We start from the raw sequence: 13,061 nt of genomic DNA, 5'->3' as shown, positions 1-13,061 counted from the left end.
CCTGGTACCAAAAAAAAAAATTGATGTAACTATGAAAGTTTAAATTGTGTCATCCCTCCTCCCAAGGCTGCTTGATGATAAGGTAGCTGACTTCTGCATGGACCAAGTGAATCGAGGAAGAAAGAGCACACACGACTGAAACCACAGTCTTTTTTATAACCTAAAATGGAAGAGATCGCTTCTATTTCTGTCTTCTGTTTACTAAAAGAGAGTCACTAAGGACAGTCCACAGTCAAAGAAATGGGAATTGAGCTCTACTTCCAAAGGGGATGATTATCGAAGAATTATGACATCTCTAAAACTATAACACTATGTAACTTTTTACCTTATGATTCAGAGCCCTGCTTGAGGAATATATCTCAAATGTTTATTAGCAAAAAAGACAAAATGTTATCCATTATAAGATTTTAAAAAAATTCTTTTATTGATACATTTTAGCTATACAATACGCTTACATTTATCGTTGGGTGTTTGTACCTGAACATGATGTATCTTGGTTCTTATTTTTTTCCCCATTCCCTGTGCGCCCGCCACCCCCTCCACTCTTCCCTATTTACATAGATTTTGTTTCCATTTTTTTCTTTTCTCATAATTTTTTCTTTTCCTTCTTTCCTTTCCCCTTTCCCTCCCACCATCCCTACACCTTTGGACCTTTTCCTATTTCAAAGTATCAATTATTCATTATTAATCCTTTTAATCCTTATTTACACTTTCAGTTTCTCACAGTAGAGAAACTATTTGGTATTTAGACATGTGTCCTATTTATTTCACTTAAGAGTATGGCCTCAATATGCATCCATTTAGCTAAAAATGACTAATTTCTCATTTTTTATGGCTGAGTAGTACTCCATTTTATAAAAAAACCCACATCTTATCCAGTTTCCAGTTGATGGGCACTTGGGCTGTTTCCAAGTTTTAGCTATTACAAGCTGTGCTGCTATAAACATGGGTGCACATATGTGGTATGATTCTTTTAATTCTTTGGGGAAGATACCCAGCAGGGGAATAGCTGGGTCAAATGGGACCTCTAGTTGTAGTTCTTTGAGGTATCTCCATACTGATTTCCATAGTGGTTGCACCAGTCTACACTCCCACCAACAATGGAGAAGGGTTCCTTTCTCTCCACACCCCCACCAGCATTTGCTATTGGTTGATTTCTTGATAACAGCCATTCTTTCTGGGGTGAGGTGGAATCTCAGTGTTGTTTTCATCTGCATCTCTCGAATGACCATTGATGTTGAACATTTTTTCATGTATTTATTTGCTGCTTTTACTTCTTTGTCTGAGAAATGTCTGTTCATTTCAGATGCCCAGTTTTTAAGTGGGCCTTTGAATTTTTTTGGGGGGGGGATCTGATTTTTTTCAATTCTTTATATATTCTAGATAGTAGACCTTTGTCTGAGGTACAGCTGCTAAAATTTTTTTCGCACATTGTACATTGTCTCTTAGCTCTGTTGGCGGTTTCTCTTGCAGTGCAGAATCTTTTTAATAAGATGAGATCCCAGTTGTTGATTCTTTGTGCTAGTTCCCGTGCTACTGAGATTTTGTTCATAAAGTCTTTTCCTATGCCAGTGTCTTCAAGAGTTCTACCTAACTTATCTTCCAGCAAGTTTAGTGTTTCTGTCTTGATATTTAGATCTTTAATCTACTTCCATCTTAGTTTAGTGCATGGTGATAGGTATGGGTCTAGTTTTAATCTTTGGCATTTTATAAGATGTATTAATACTCAAAACAGTAAACAGCCAATAACAGAAGTTTAGTTGTGTAAATTACGGTATATATATAAAAAAGTAGTATTAGGGGGGAATATACTAATATGGAGTGAACTTCAGGATATAATGTTAATATGTATAAGCACAAAATAGGAAAAAAGTATGTTGTAACCATTTAGTTTTGTAAAATATAAAAATTAATGGTTATATAGTGCATTCTCTATATTCACATTACTTACCTTCTATGAAGTTGCCACAATGAATTAGCACATAGTGAACCATTATTCCTAGAGAAGTAGGTCAGAGATTATAACCTTAAATCCTAAAAGTGAATTACACTGTTAAATTTTGTTTTACAACAGATAAAACAAGGTTCAGAAATGTTAAATGACTTACCCAAAGTCACTCCACTAACAGATGCCAGAAATAGATTCACATCTCCTCCATCTGCTATAGAGCTGCAGTTTCTTGTGTTCCATTGCACTGCTCCTTTGTTTCCATCCTCTGGTCATCTCTGTTTCAGAGCTGAAGCAAATTAGCAGAATATCACCCTCTTCTGTCTCAGCTAGAAATGTGCATATGAAGCATCAAAGTTTTTACTCCTTTGCATATGTTGGCAAATGATTGAAAAATATCATAAATATTGATTTTGAGGTTACAGGTAAGTTTAATAAGAAAATTTGCAGATGTGGGATCTGTGAGTCATGAGGATTAACTACACACACATATACACACTATATATGTCCTTAAAGATAAAAAATAATGGAGGTCCCGAGTCGCGTGGAACACTCCGAATCAGCCCGCTGCAGACAGGCAGGTCTGTGCACACCCTGCTGAGGTCCCAAGTCATGCAGAAGATGCCGAATCAGCCCGCTGCAGACAGGCAGGTCTGTGCACACCCTACTGAGGCCCCGAGTCATGTGGAAGACGCTGAATCACCCCGCTGCAGACAGGCAGGTCTCCCCATGACCTACCGAGGTCCCGAGTCACGCGGAACACGCTGAATAAGCCTGTGCCCCGGCAACAATCCACTGGGACCCCCCCCCCCCCCCCCGCGCCCCGCTCCTCTGTACAGCCACTTGGTTCTACAGCAGAAAGACGCAGAGGACACCAGACCACCAGACCACGGTACTGAGTCCCACTGCTCCCGGGCCAGAGGTAGGGGCTTCTGAGATGCCGTCCCACTGCTCCTGGTCCAGAGGAAGGGGCTTCCCGGCCAACAACCCTCCTGCTGCTCCCAGCCCACAGGAAAGGGCTTTTGGGCCACCATCCCTACCACTGCTCCCAGCCCCTGTCCCACCTCTTCCAGCTCAGAGGAGGTAATCTGTGCAGGTGCTAACAGCCGCCCTCCGCCAGTCGAAATGAGAAAACACGTAAATAATTCTCAAAACCAGACTTCCAGATCACCTACAGCAACCCCAAAGGGAAATGAGATGGAACACTCTGATACTCAACCACCTGGACCCACTGAACTGGCAACAAAAGGGGATCTGGAAAAAATGAAATCAGAAATAATTTCTCAGATAACAGGAGAAATTGTGCTCCTAGTGCAAGACATGATTAATGAATCTAGAGAGGAGCTCAGGAACATGATGGAATCCCAACATAGGAAACAAATGGAATCCATAAAACAGATGCAAATAGATTTCCAGGACATGAAAAACTCCATTGAAAGTCTACACAGCAGAATGAGCCAATGTGAGGACAGAATTTCAGATACAGAAGATAAGATTGCAATTAGTGACCAGGAAAAGAAAAATTGCTTTAAAATTATAAGGGAACATGAGAAATCAATCCAGCAGCTGCTAGCTGATGCAAAGAAGAATAACATAAGACTGATTGGAGTCAATGAACAAACAGGAGAGAATGATGACATAAAAAAAACTCTTCACAGAAATAATGGCAGAAAACTTCCCAAGCAGGGGAAAAGAGCTTGACATACAGATAAGTGAGGCATATAGGACTCCAAATAGCCTTGATCAAAAAAAATCTACACATAGGCATATAATTGTTGAGATTCCAGAAACTCAACAGAAGAACAAAGTTCTACAAGCAGTTAGAGAAAAGAAACAAATCACATGCGAAGGAAAGGCCATCAGAATGACAGCAGACTTCTCAACACAAACCATCAAGGCAAGAAGAGCTTGGAGTGACATATTCCAAGCCCTAAAAGAAAACAGCCTCCAACCCAGACTGATGTACCCTGCAAAACTATCTTTCAAAATTGATGGAGAAATAAGATACTTTCATGACAAAGAGCACCTTAGGAACTTCGTGAATACCAAACAAGCACTCCAAAGAATTTTGCACAGTATCCTAGGAACAGACATTGAGGATCACAACCCCAGGAAGCAAAGCAGAAGGAACCCATCTGACATGACAAGAAATTAAATGTAAAGGGGGAGAACCCAAAAAAAAGAAAAACTCATCGCAATGAAAAGTCAATACGTTTCACTTATAACCATCAATGTTAATGGTCTCAATTCACCAATCAAAAGAAATAGACTGGCAGAATGGGTCAAGAAGCAAAATCCAACAATATACTGCATACAAGAAACACACTTAATTCAAAGGGAAACTCATAGACTGAAAGTTAAAGGGTGGAAAACAATACTCCATGCGATGGGAACCTGAAAAAAAGCAGGAGTGGCCATCGTCTTTGCAGATCAAGTAGATTTCAAACCAACACTGATTAAGAGAGATGAAGAAGGACACTACATCCTTGTAAAGGGAAGAATCCAAGAGGAAGAGATGACAATCATAAATATCTATACACCAAACACTAGTGCACCCAACTATATAAAACAAATAATAATGGCCATGAAAAGTCATATATGCACTAATACAATTGTAGTGAGGGACCTCAATGCCCCACTGTCACAAATAGATAGATCGACTAGACAAAAAATAAGTAATGAAATACTAGAACTCAATCAAACTGTTGAACAAATCAAGTTAACAGATGTTTACAGAGTCTTCCATCCCACAAAATCAGAATACACATTCTTCTCAGCTGCACATGGGTCATTCTCCAAAATAGACCACAGACTCACACATAGAACATGTTTAAGTAAGTGAAAAGGAATCAAAGTTATCCCCTGTATATTATCAGACCATAGTGCGATGAAATTGGAGATCCATAGCAAAAGAAACTCAAAAAATTTCATAAGCACATGGAAATTGAACAACATTCTGAATAACCGATGGGTCACAGAGGAAATTAAAGAAGAAATCAGATAGTTCCTTCAATTAAATGACAATGACAATACAACATATCAGAATCTATGGGACACAATGAAAGCTGTCTTATGAGGGGAATTTATAGCAGTGAATACGCATATTAGGAAAACAGAATGAGCCCAATTAAACAACCTGATGCTGCACCTCAAGCTTCTAGAAAGAGAACAGGACAACCCCAGAACTCATACAAGGGAGGAAATGATAAAGATCAGAGGAGAAATCAATTCAATGGAGACTAAGAGAACAATACAAAAAATCAATGAAGCCAAGAGTTGGTTCTTTGAAAGAATCAACAAAATTGACAAACCCTTAGCCAACTTTGTCAGAAAAAGGAAAGAAAAGGGCCAAATCCATGCAATTAGGGATGAAAAGGGTGAAATTACAACAGACCCAGCAGAAATCCAGAGGATCATCAATACCTACTTCCAGAACCTATACACCAATAAGATGGACAACACAGAAGAAATGGACAGATTCCTAGATACATATGAATTACCAAAGTTGAACAAAGAAGACATCAAAATTCTGAACAACCCAGTATCAACCAATGAAATTGAAAATGTAATTAAAAACTTATCAACTAAGAAAAGCCCGGGCCTTGATGGCTTCACTGCTGAATTCTACAAGACATTTAATAGAGAGGAACTGTTGCCACTACTGTTTAAACTCTTCAATGAAATTGAAAGGGAAGCAATACTCCCAAATTCATTCCTGGAAGCAAGCATCACCTTGATCCCCAAAGCAGAGAAAGACCCAACTGAAAAAGAGAGGTATAGGCCAATCTCACTAATGAACATAGATGCAAAAATCCTTAAAAAGATACTGGCAAATAGAATGCAGAAGACCATACACCCTGACTAAGTGGGATTCATCCCAGGGATGCAGGGATGGTTCAACATATGCAAATCAATCAATGTAATACACTATATCAATAGAGCCAAGGACAAAAACCATATGATCATCTCAATAGATGCAGAAAAAGCATTTGACAAAATCCAACATGCATTTATGATAAAAAAGCTACAAAAACTGGAATAGATGGTCTCTCCCTTAATCTGATAAAAGCCATCTATGAAAAACCAACAGCCAGTATAATACTAAATGGTCAAAAACTGAAATCCTTCACACTAAAATCAGGAACAAGACAAGGATGTCCACTATCACCACTCTTGTTCAATATAGTTTTGGAAACATTAGCCATGGCAAACAGACAAGAGAAAGAAAAAAACGGAATAAAGATAGGAAATGAAGAAGTCAAATTGTCATTATTTGCAGATGACATGATACTCTATATAGAAGACCCCAAGAACTCCACCAAAAGTCTTCTAGACTTAATAACCAAATTCAGTCAAGTAGCTAGTTATAGGGTCAACACACAAAAATCAACAGCTTTCCTCTACACCAATGACAGACTCGCTGAGAGAGAAATAGGGCAAATAATTCCTTTCACAATACCATCCAAAAAACTGAAATACCTAGGAATCAACCTAATGAAAGAAATCAAAGACCTCTTCTCTGAAAACTATAGCACTCTGAAAAGGGAGATTGAAGATGATATCCGAAAATGGACAGACATCTCCTGCTCCTGTGTAGGAAGGATTAATATAGTGAAAATGGTCATACTTCCAAAACTGCTATATAGATTTAATGCAATTCCAACTGAGATCCCAGCAGCATACTTCATGGACCTTGAGAAAACAGTCCAAAAATTCATTGGGAACAAGAAGAGACCCAGAATAGCAAAAGCATATCTAGGTAACAGAGACATGGCAGGGGGTATCACAATCCCAAACCTGCAACTATACTACAAAGCTACTATGATAAAAACAGTGTGGTACTGGCAAAGAAACAGACCTGAGGACCAGTGGAACAGATTAGAAGGTGTAGAAACAATGCCAGACACACTCAGCCATCTCATCTTTGCTAAAGGAGCCAAACACTCTCACTGGAGGAAAGATAGCTTCTTTAATAAATGGTGCTGGAAAAACTGGGCTTCAACTTGCCAAAGATTAAAACTAGACCTATGTCTCTCACCATGCACTAAACTAAAATCAAAATGGATTAAAAATCTAAATATTAAAATAGAAACCTGAACCAGTTGGAACAGAGGTTATGTAGAACCCTTGAAGACATTGGTGTAGGAAAAGATTTTATGAACAAAACTTCAGTTGCCTGTGAACTAGCACAAACAATCAACAAGTGGGATCTCTTCTTATTGAAAAGCTTCTGCACAGCAAGAGAAACCACCAGCAGTTTGAAGAGGCAACCCACAATGTGGGAAAAAATCTTCACCTGCTCTTCCTCAGACAAAGGTCTACTATCTCGAATCTATAAAGAACTTAAAAAGATTAGACCTCCCAAATTTAAAGACCCAATCTGAAAATGGGCATCTGAAATGAACAGATATTTCTCATACAAAGAAGTAGAAATAGCAAATAAATACATGAAAAAATGTTCAACATTACTGGTCATTTGAGAGATGCAAATGAAAACAATGCTGAGATTCCACTTCACTCCAGAAAGAATGTCTGCTATCATGAAATCAACCAATAACAAATGCTGGCTGGGCTGTGGGGAAAGAGGAACCCTGCTCCACTGCTGGTGGGAGTATAGACTGGTGCAAGCACTGTGGAAATCAGTATGGCGATACTTCGAAGAACTAGGGCTGGAAGTCCCATTTAACCCTGCTATTCCCCTACTGGGTATCTTCCCCAAAGAATTAAAAGAATCATGCCACAGTAATATATGTGTGACCATGTTCATAGCAGCACAGTTTGTGATAGCTAAAACTTGGAAACAGCCCAAATGCTCATCAACTGGAGAGTGGATAAAGAAAATGTGTGTGTGTGTTTTTTAATAAAATGGAGATCTACTCAGCCATAAAAAATGAGAAATTCAAGACATTTGTAGCTAAGTGGATGCACATTGAGGCGATACTCTTAAGTGAAATAAATAGGACACACATGTATATATACCAAATAGTTTCTCTGGTGTGAGAACCTGAAAGTGTAAATAAGGACTAAATGTATAATAGGCAATGTCAAGTTGGAAGAAAAGAGGCAAAGGGGAAGGAAGTGGGAGGGCTAGGGGCAAGGATAGAAGGGAATGGGATTAATATGAAAAAATGGAAACATAGAAACAAAATCTTTGTAAATAGGGAGGAATGGAGGGGTTAAAGGAGGGCTGGGCAAGGGTGAAAAATAAGAACCAAGAGAGATTATGTAAAGGTGCAAATTTCCAATGACGAATGTCATTATATTTTATGCCTAAAATGTACCAATGATTAGAATGAATAATTGGTAATGCAAAATAGGAAGAAAAGGTCCAAAGGGGTAGGGGTAGTGGGAGGGTCAGGGGAAAGGAAAGAAGGGAAAGGAAAAATGCTGAGAAATGGAAAAAATGGAAATAAAGTCTTTGTAAATAGGGAAGGGTGGAGGGTGTGAAGGGAGGGCTAGGAATGGGGAAAAAATAAGAACTAAGATGCATTATGTAAAGGTACAATTCCCAATGTGAAATGTAATTGTGTTGTATACCTACAATGTACCAATAAAAGAATTTAATAAAGTGCAAAAAAAGTTATCAAAAATGGTTAAGTTTATAGAATCCGAGAATAGAACTGGGGTTGTCAGTGTCCAGAGGGAGAAGGAAATGGGGAGTTGCTAATCAATGGGCATAAAGTTTCAGTTAAGATAAGCTCTAGAAATCTACTTATAATATTGTACAAATAGTCATCAACAATGCATTATAGACTTAAAACTTTGTTAACAGGGTAAAAATCATGTAAATGTTCTGATCATAGTAAAATAAACTTTTCCCTAGTAATGTTTTTATAAAATATTTCTTCTCCATGCACATCTTAAAATAATTTCATTTGCCAATAAAGATAGTTTGTAAAAAGAATCCAAAAAATAACTACTATCATGTTCAACTCTGAGGGAGGCAGGTAATTTGATTTCTAGGGTAGTCACAGTGTAATAGCCATATATAGTACTCCATTTTTCAGCAAAAAATAACAAAGCATAAAAGGAAATAAGCAAACTTGTTCAATTTAAACCAATAATTTGACACAAATTCCCCATAAAGTTCATTCATCATATATACCAGACAAAGATTTAAAATGAACTGTTATAGACAGAGTTTTTGTGTCCACTCCAAATTCATTTGTTAAATCATACTGTCCAGTATGAAAGGATTTGGAGATGGAGACAGTAGGAGGTGATTAGTTCATGAGAAGTTCTCATGAATGGAATTGAAAATTTTTTTTACACTTCCACCATGTGAGAGGAGAGAGAGAGAGAGAGAGAGAGAGAGAGAGAGAGAGAGAGAGAGAGCTGTCTATGTCACCTACATCTGCAATCTTCTTGATCTTGGGCTTTCCATTTCCAGGACTGTGAAAAATAAATTGATATTTTTATCAGCCACTTAGGTAATAAGTGGTATTCATTTGCCCAAATGGACAAAGATAACTACCTTAAATATGCTCAAAGATCTAAGGGAAAACACAAAGAATGAAAGAAAGTTAGATAAATGACATTTTAATTAACTTCAGCAAATAAATAGAAATTATACATAAAAAATTATGGAGCTTAAAAGTACAATAAATGAATTGAAAGAAGTCACTTGGGGGGATTCAATAGTAGATTTAGGTATGCAGAAATAAGAATCAATAAACTTAAAGACAGATCATTTGAAATTGCCAAGTCTAAGAAAAAGAAAGAAAAAAGTAGAGAAAAGTGAATGGAGTGTAAGGGATTAATGAAACACAATTAAGTGGACTATGGTAAACATCTGCAAAAATAAATATAATTAAATGCAAAACTAGTAGGATAGGAATGATAAAGATTAGAGCAAAAATAAGTGAAATATGTAAAAGAAAAATAAGAGAAAAAAATTGTAAGTTGATTCTTTGAAAAGACCAACAAAATTGACTTTTTCCTAGATTGATTAAAATAAACTCACTAAAATCAGAAATGGAAGTGAGAACATAAAATACCAATTTTACAGAGATATGAAGGATTAGGAGAAAAGTACAAACAGTTATATACCAATAAATTGTACAACCTAGGGGAAATTGACAAATTCATTCAGCTACTAAAAGTTATTCATGAATAAATAGAAAATCTGATAGACCAAAACTAGGAAGGAGGTTGAATCAGTAGTAAATAACTTGCCAATAAAAAGAATCCCAGGACCACACAGCTTCACTGGTAAATTCTATCAAATATTTAAAGAATAAACATCAAACATCAAGCCTTCTCAAAATCTTCCAAAAGGGCCAGGGATTTAGCTCAGTGGTTTTGCTGCCTGCTGTGCAAGCGCAAGGACCTGAGTTTGATCCCCGGTTTAAAAAAAAAATCTTCCAAAAAATTGAAGAGAGGACAATTCCTGATTCATTTTATGATACTAGCGTTATCCCTATTCAAAATCCAGACAATGACACTACAAGAAAATATAAATGCATGCTAATATACTGATGAATATTGATGCAAAAAATCCTTAACAAAAGATTATCAAACTGAAATTGATAGCATATTGTCAAGTGGGATTTATTCCTGAAATGCAAGGATAGCTTAACATGCAAAAATTCATGTAGTATATCACAAGAGAATGAAAGGAGAAAAGATCATCTCATTTTATACAAAAAATTGACAAGATTCAACACTTTAATGGTAAAACACTAATAAACTAAAAAATAGAAGGAAACTCAGTTATAGTTCAGATCTTAAATGTTCCCTAAAGTTTCAAGTGTTGAAAGCTTGATTCCCAGCCTGTTGGGACCACTGGGAGGTGGTGAAACCTTAGGAGATGGGGTCTAGTGGAAAGAAGTTAGGTCATAGGGAGTGTGTTGTTGAAAGAAGACTTTGGGACTCCAACCCCTTCCTCTCTTTCTTTGCTTCCCACCTACAATGAAGTAAGCAAATATGTTCAACCACATGCTTACCATTATAATGTACTGCCTTGCCAAAGACTCAGAAGCAATGGAACTGAATTATTATGGACTGAAACCTCTGAAATTATGAGCCAAAATAAAATTTCCTCCTTATAAGTTGCCTATCTTTGTATTTTCTCATGGAAAGCTAGCACTGAAGATTGGTACCCAGTGTAGGTCATAGGTGTGACTATACTATAGTATACTACACTATAGGTGTGAGGCTGTGGTTCAGAAGGCCTTTGAATTCATTTGCAGAAGGAATTTCATAAAATTGAAGAGGCATAGAGAAAGCCTAAAATGATGTAAGCAGAGCTTGATGGGTAGTTCTGATGAGGACTTAGAAGACCAGAATGCTGATAAGAATGTAAGAGTAAAGGTCAACTCATGAGATTACAGATGGAAATGAGTAATCTGTTGAGAATTAGACTAGCAAAAATGCATTTTATATTCTAGGAAAGAAATGGTTAATATTTTATCCATCCCCTTAGACTTTGTGTTAGGTTCAGTTTAAGGTAATGGACTACTCTTGGAGAGGAAATTTGAGGGCAGCCCTATATTGTGGCATCAGTATGGGTATTGTTGGCTCATTTGACTAGATTCACAGTGAGAATCAGTAGCAAAAAACAGAGTGGAAAGATTTGAAAAATGAGTTTTGATAGAAATCGAGTATGTTCAACTGGGGATTTAGCTCAGTGGTGTCACCAACTGCCTCACAAGTGCAAGATCCTCAGTTCGATCCCCTGTGCCAAAAAACAAAAAGGAATATGTTCAAAGTTGCAGTCAAGAAGGCTGTAGTTGCTAAAGAGATTAGGGTCATTAGGAAGAAGCCAAGTTCTTTGTACTGTGACAATAAGAAAGGAATTATCAAGAACCCCATCAATCACAGGGACAAAGATTTTGGTTTCAGAAGAGAGCCCACAGCAGCTTGCTCACATAGGCCTATCTAGGGAACTGTTTTCCTAGGATTTGTTTGCCATGTCTATCTGTGCAGGCACTCCAGAGAAGAGGCTGGAGAACCAGGAAGAGTCCAGAGACCAGGTATAGTCCCCAAGGTCATGCCTCCATGACCCATCCAGACATACCCAGAAATGTATTTTACTAATCTTGTAGGCATCTCTCAAGCTAATCAAGTTGATACAACTGAAAATTATAGGTGGCTTAAGTAACAGAAATTTATTTCTTACAGTTCAGGAGGCTAGAAGTCTAAGATCATGGTGATAGCAGGTTTAGTTTCTGATTAGGCCTCTCTCTTCAACTTGTAGATGACATCTCACTGTGTCCTTCTATAGCCTTCTCTCTTTGTGCATGTACATGCACAAAGAAAGGGAGGGTGTGTGGGGTGTCTCTTTTCTTATCTATCAGATTAGGGCCCATCCTTATAATTTTTTAACCTTAATTATATCTTTTTAAAAATTAATTATTAGGCTGGGAATGTAGCTCAGGGGCACTGCACCTGCCTCGCAAGTGCAACGTCCTGAGTTCGATCTCTGGTACCAGAAAAAAATTAATTGTATTGGTACATTTTAGATATACAAAATAATATTAATCATAGGGAATTTGTACCTTACATTATATAAATTGACCCTTTTTTATCATTCCCCTCCCCTCCCTTCAACCCCTCTTCTCCTTATTTACAAAAGCTTTGTTTCCATTTTTTCCTTCTGTTCTTTTTTTATTTTCCCTTCCTTCCTTCTTCCCTCCCTTCTACTCCTTCCCATTTTAACATTTTCTTCCTATTTCACATTTTGCTCCTTATTTACCCTTTCAGTTTCTCACCAGAGAAACAATGCAATATTTAAACACATATGTCCAATTTATTTCACTTAGCAGTATAGTCTCAAGGTGCCTCCATTTAACCTAGAAATGTCTCAAGTGTATCCTTCTTTATGGCTGAGTAGTACTCCATTGTATAAAAGAACACATTTTCTTTATTCATTGGTTGATGGGCATTTAAGCTGTTTCCAAGATTTAGCTATTACAAACTCTGCTGTGATAAACATGGGCCTATATCACTGTGGTATGCTGCTTTTAATTCTTTTGGGAAAATATCAAGAAGGGGAATAGCTTGGTCAAATGGAAACTAGTTTTTTGAGGACTCTCCACACTGATTTCCACAGTGGTTGTACCAATCTATACTCCTATCAATAGTGGAGAAGGGCTCCTTTCCCCCCACAGAC

The sequence above is a fragment of the Heterocephalus glaber genome, unplaced genomic scaffold (genome assembly GCF_053883595.1).
Source record: "Heterocephalus glaber isolate CG9 unplaced genomic scaffold, H.glaber_assembly_v1.0 deba00001463, whole genome shotgun sequence".
NCBI lineage: Eukaryota > Metazoa > Chordata > Mammalia > Rodentia > Bathyergidae > Heterocephalus > Heterocephalus glaber.
Note: the sequence above shows the minus strand (reverse complement) of the source record.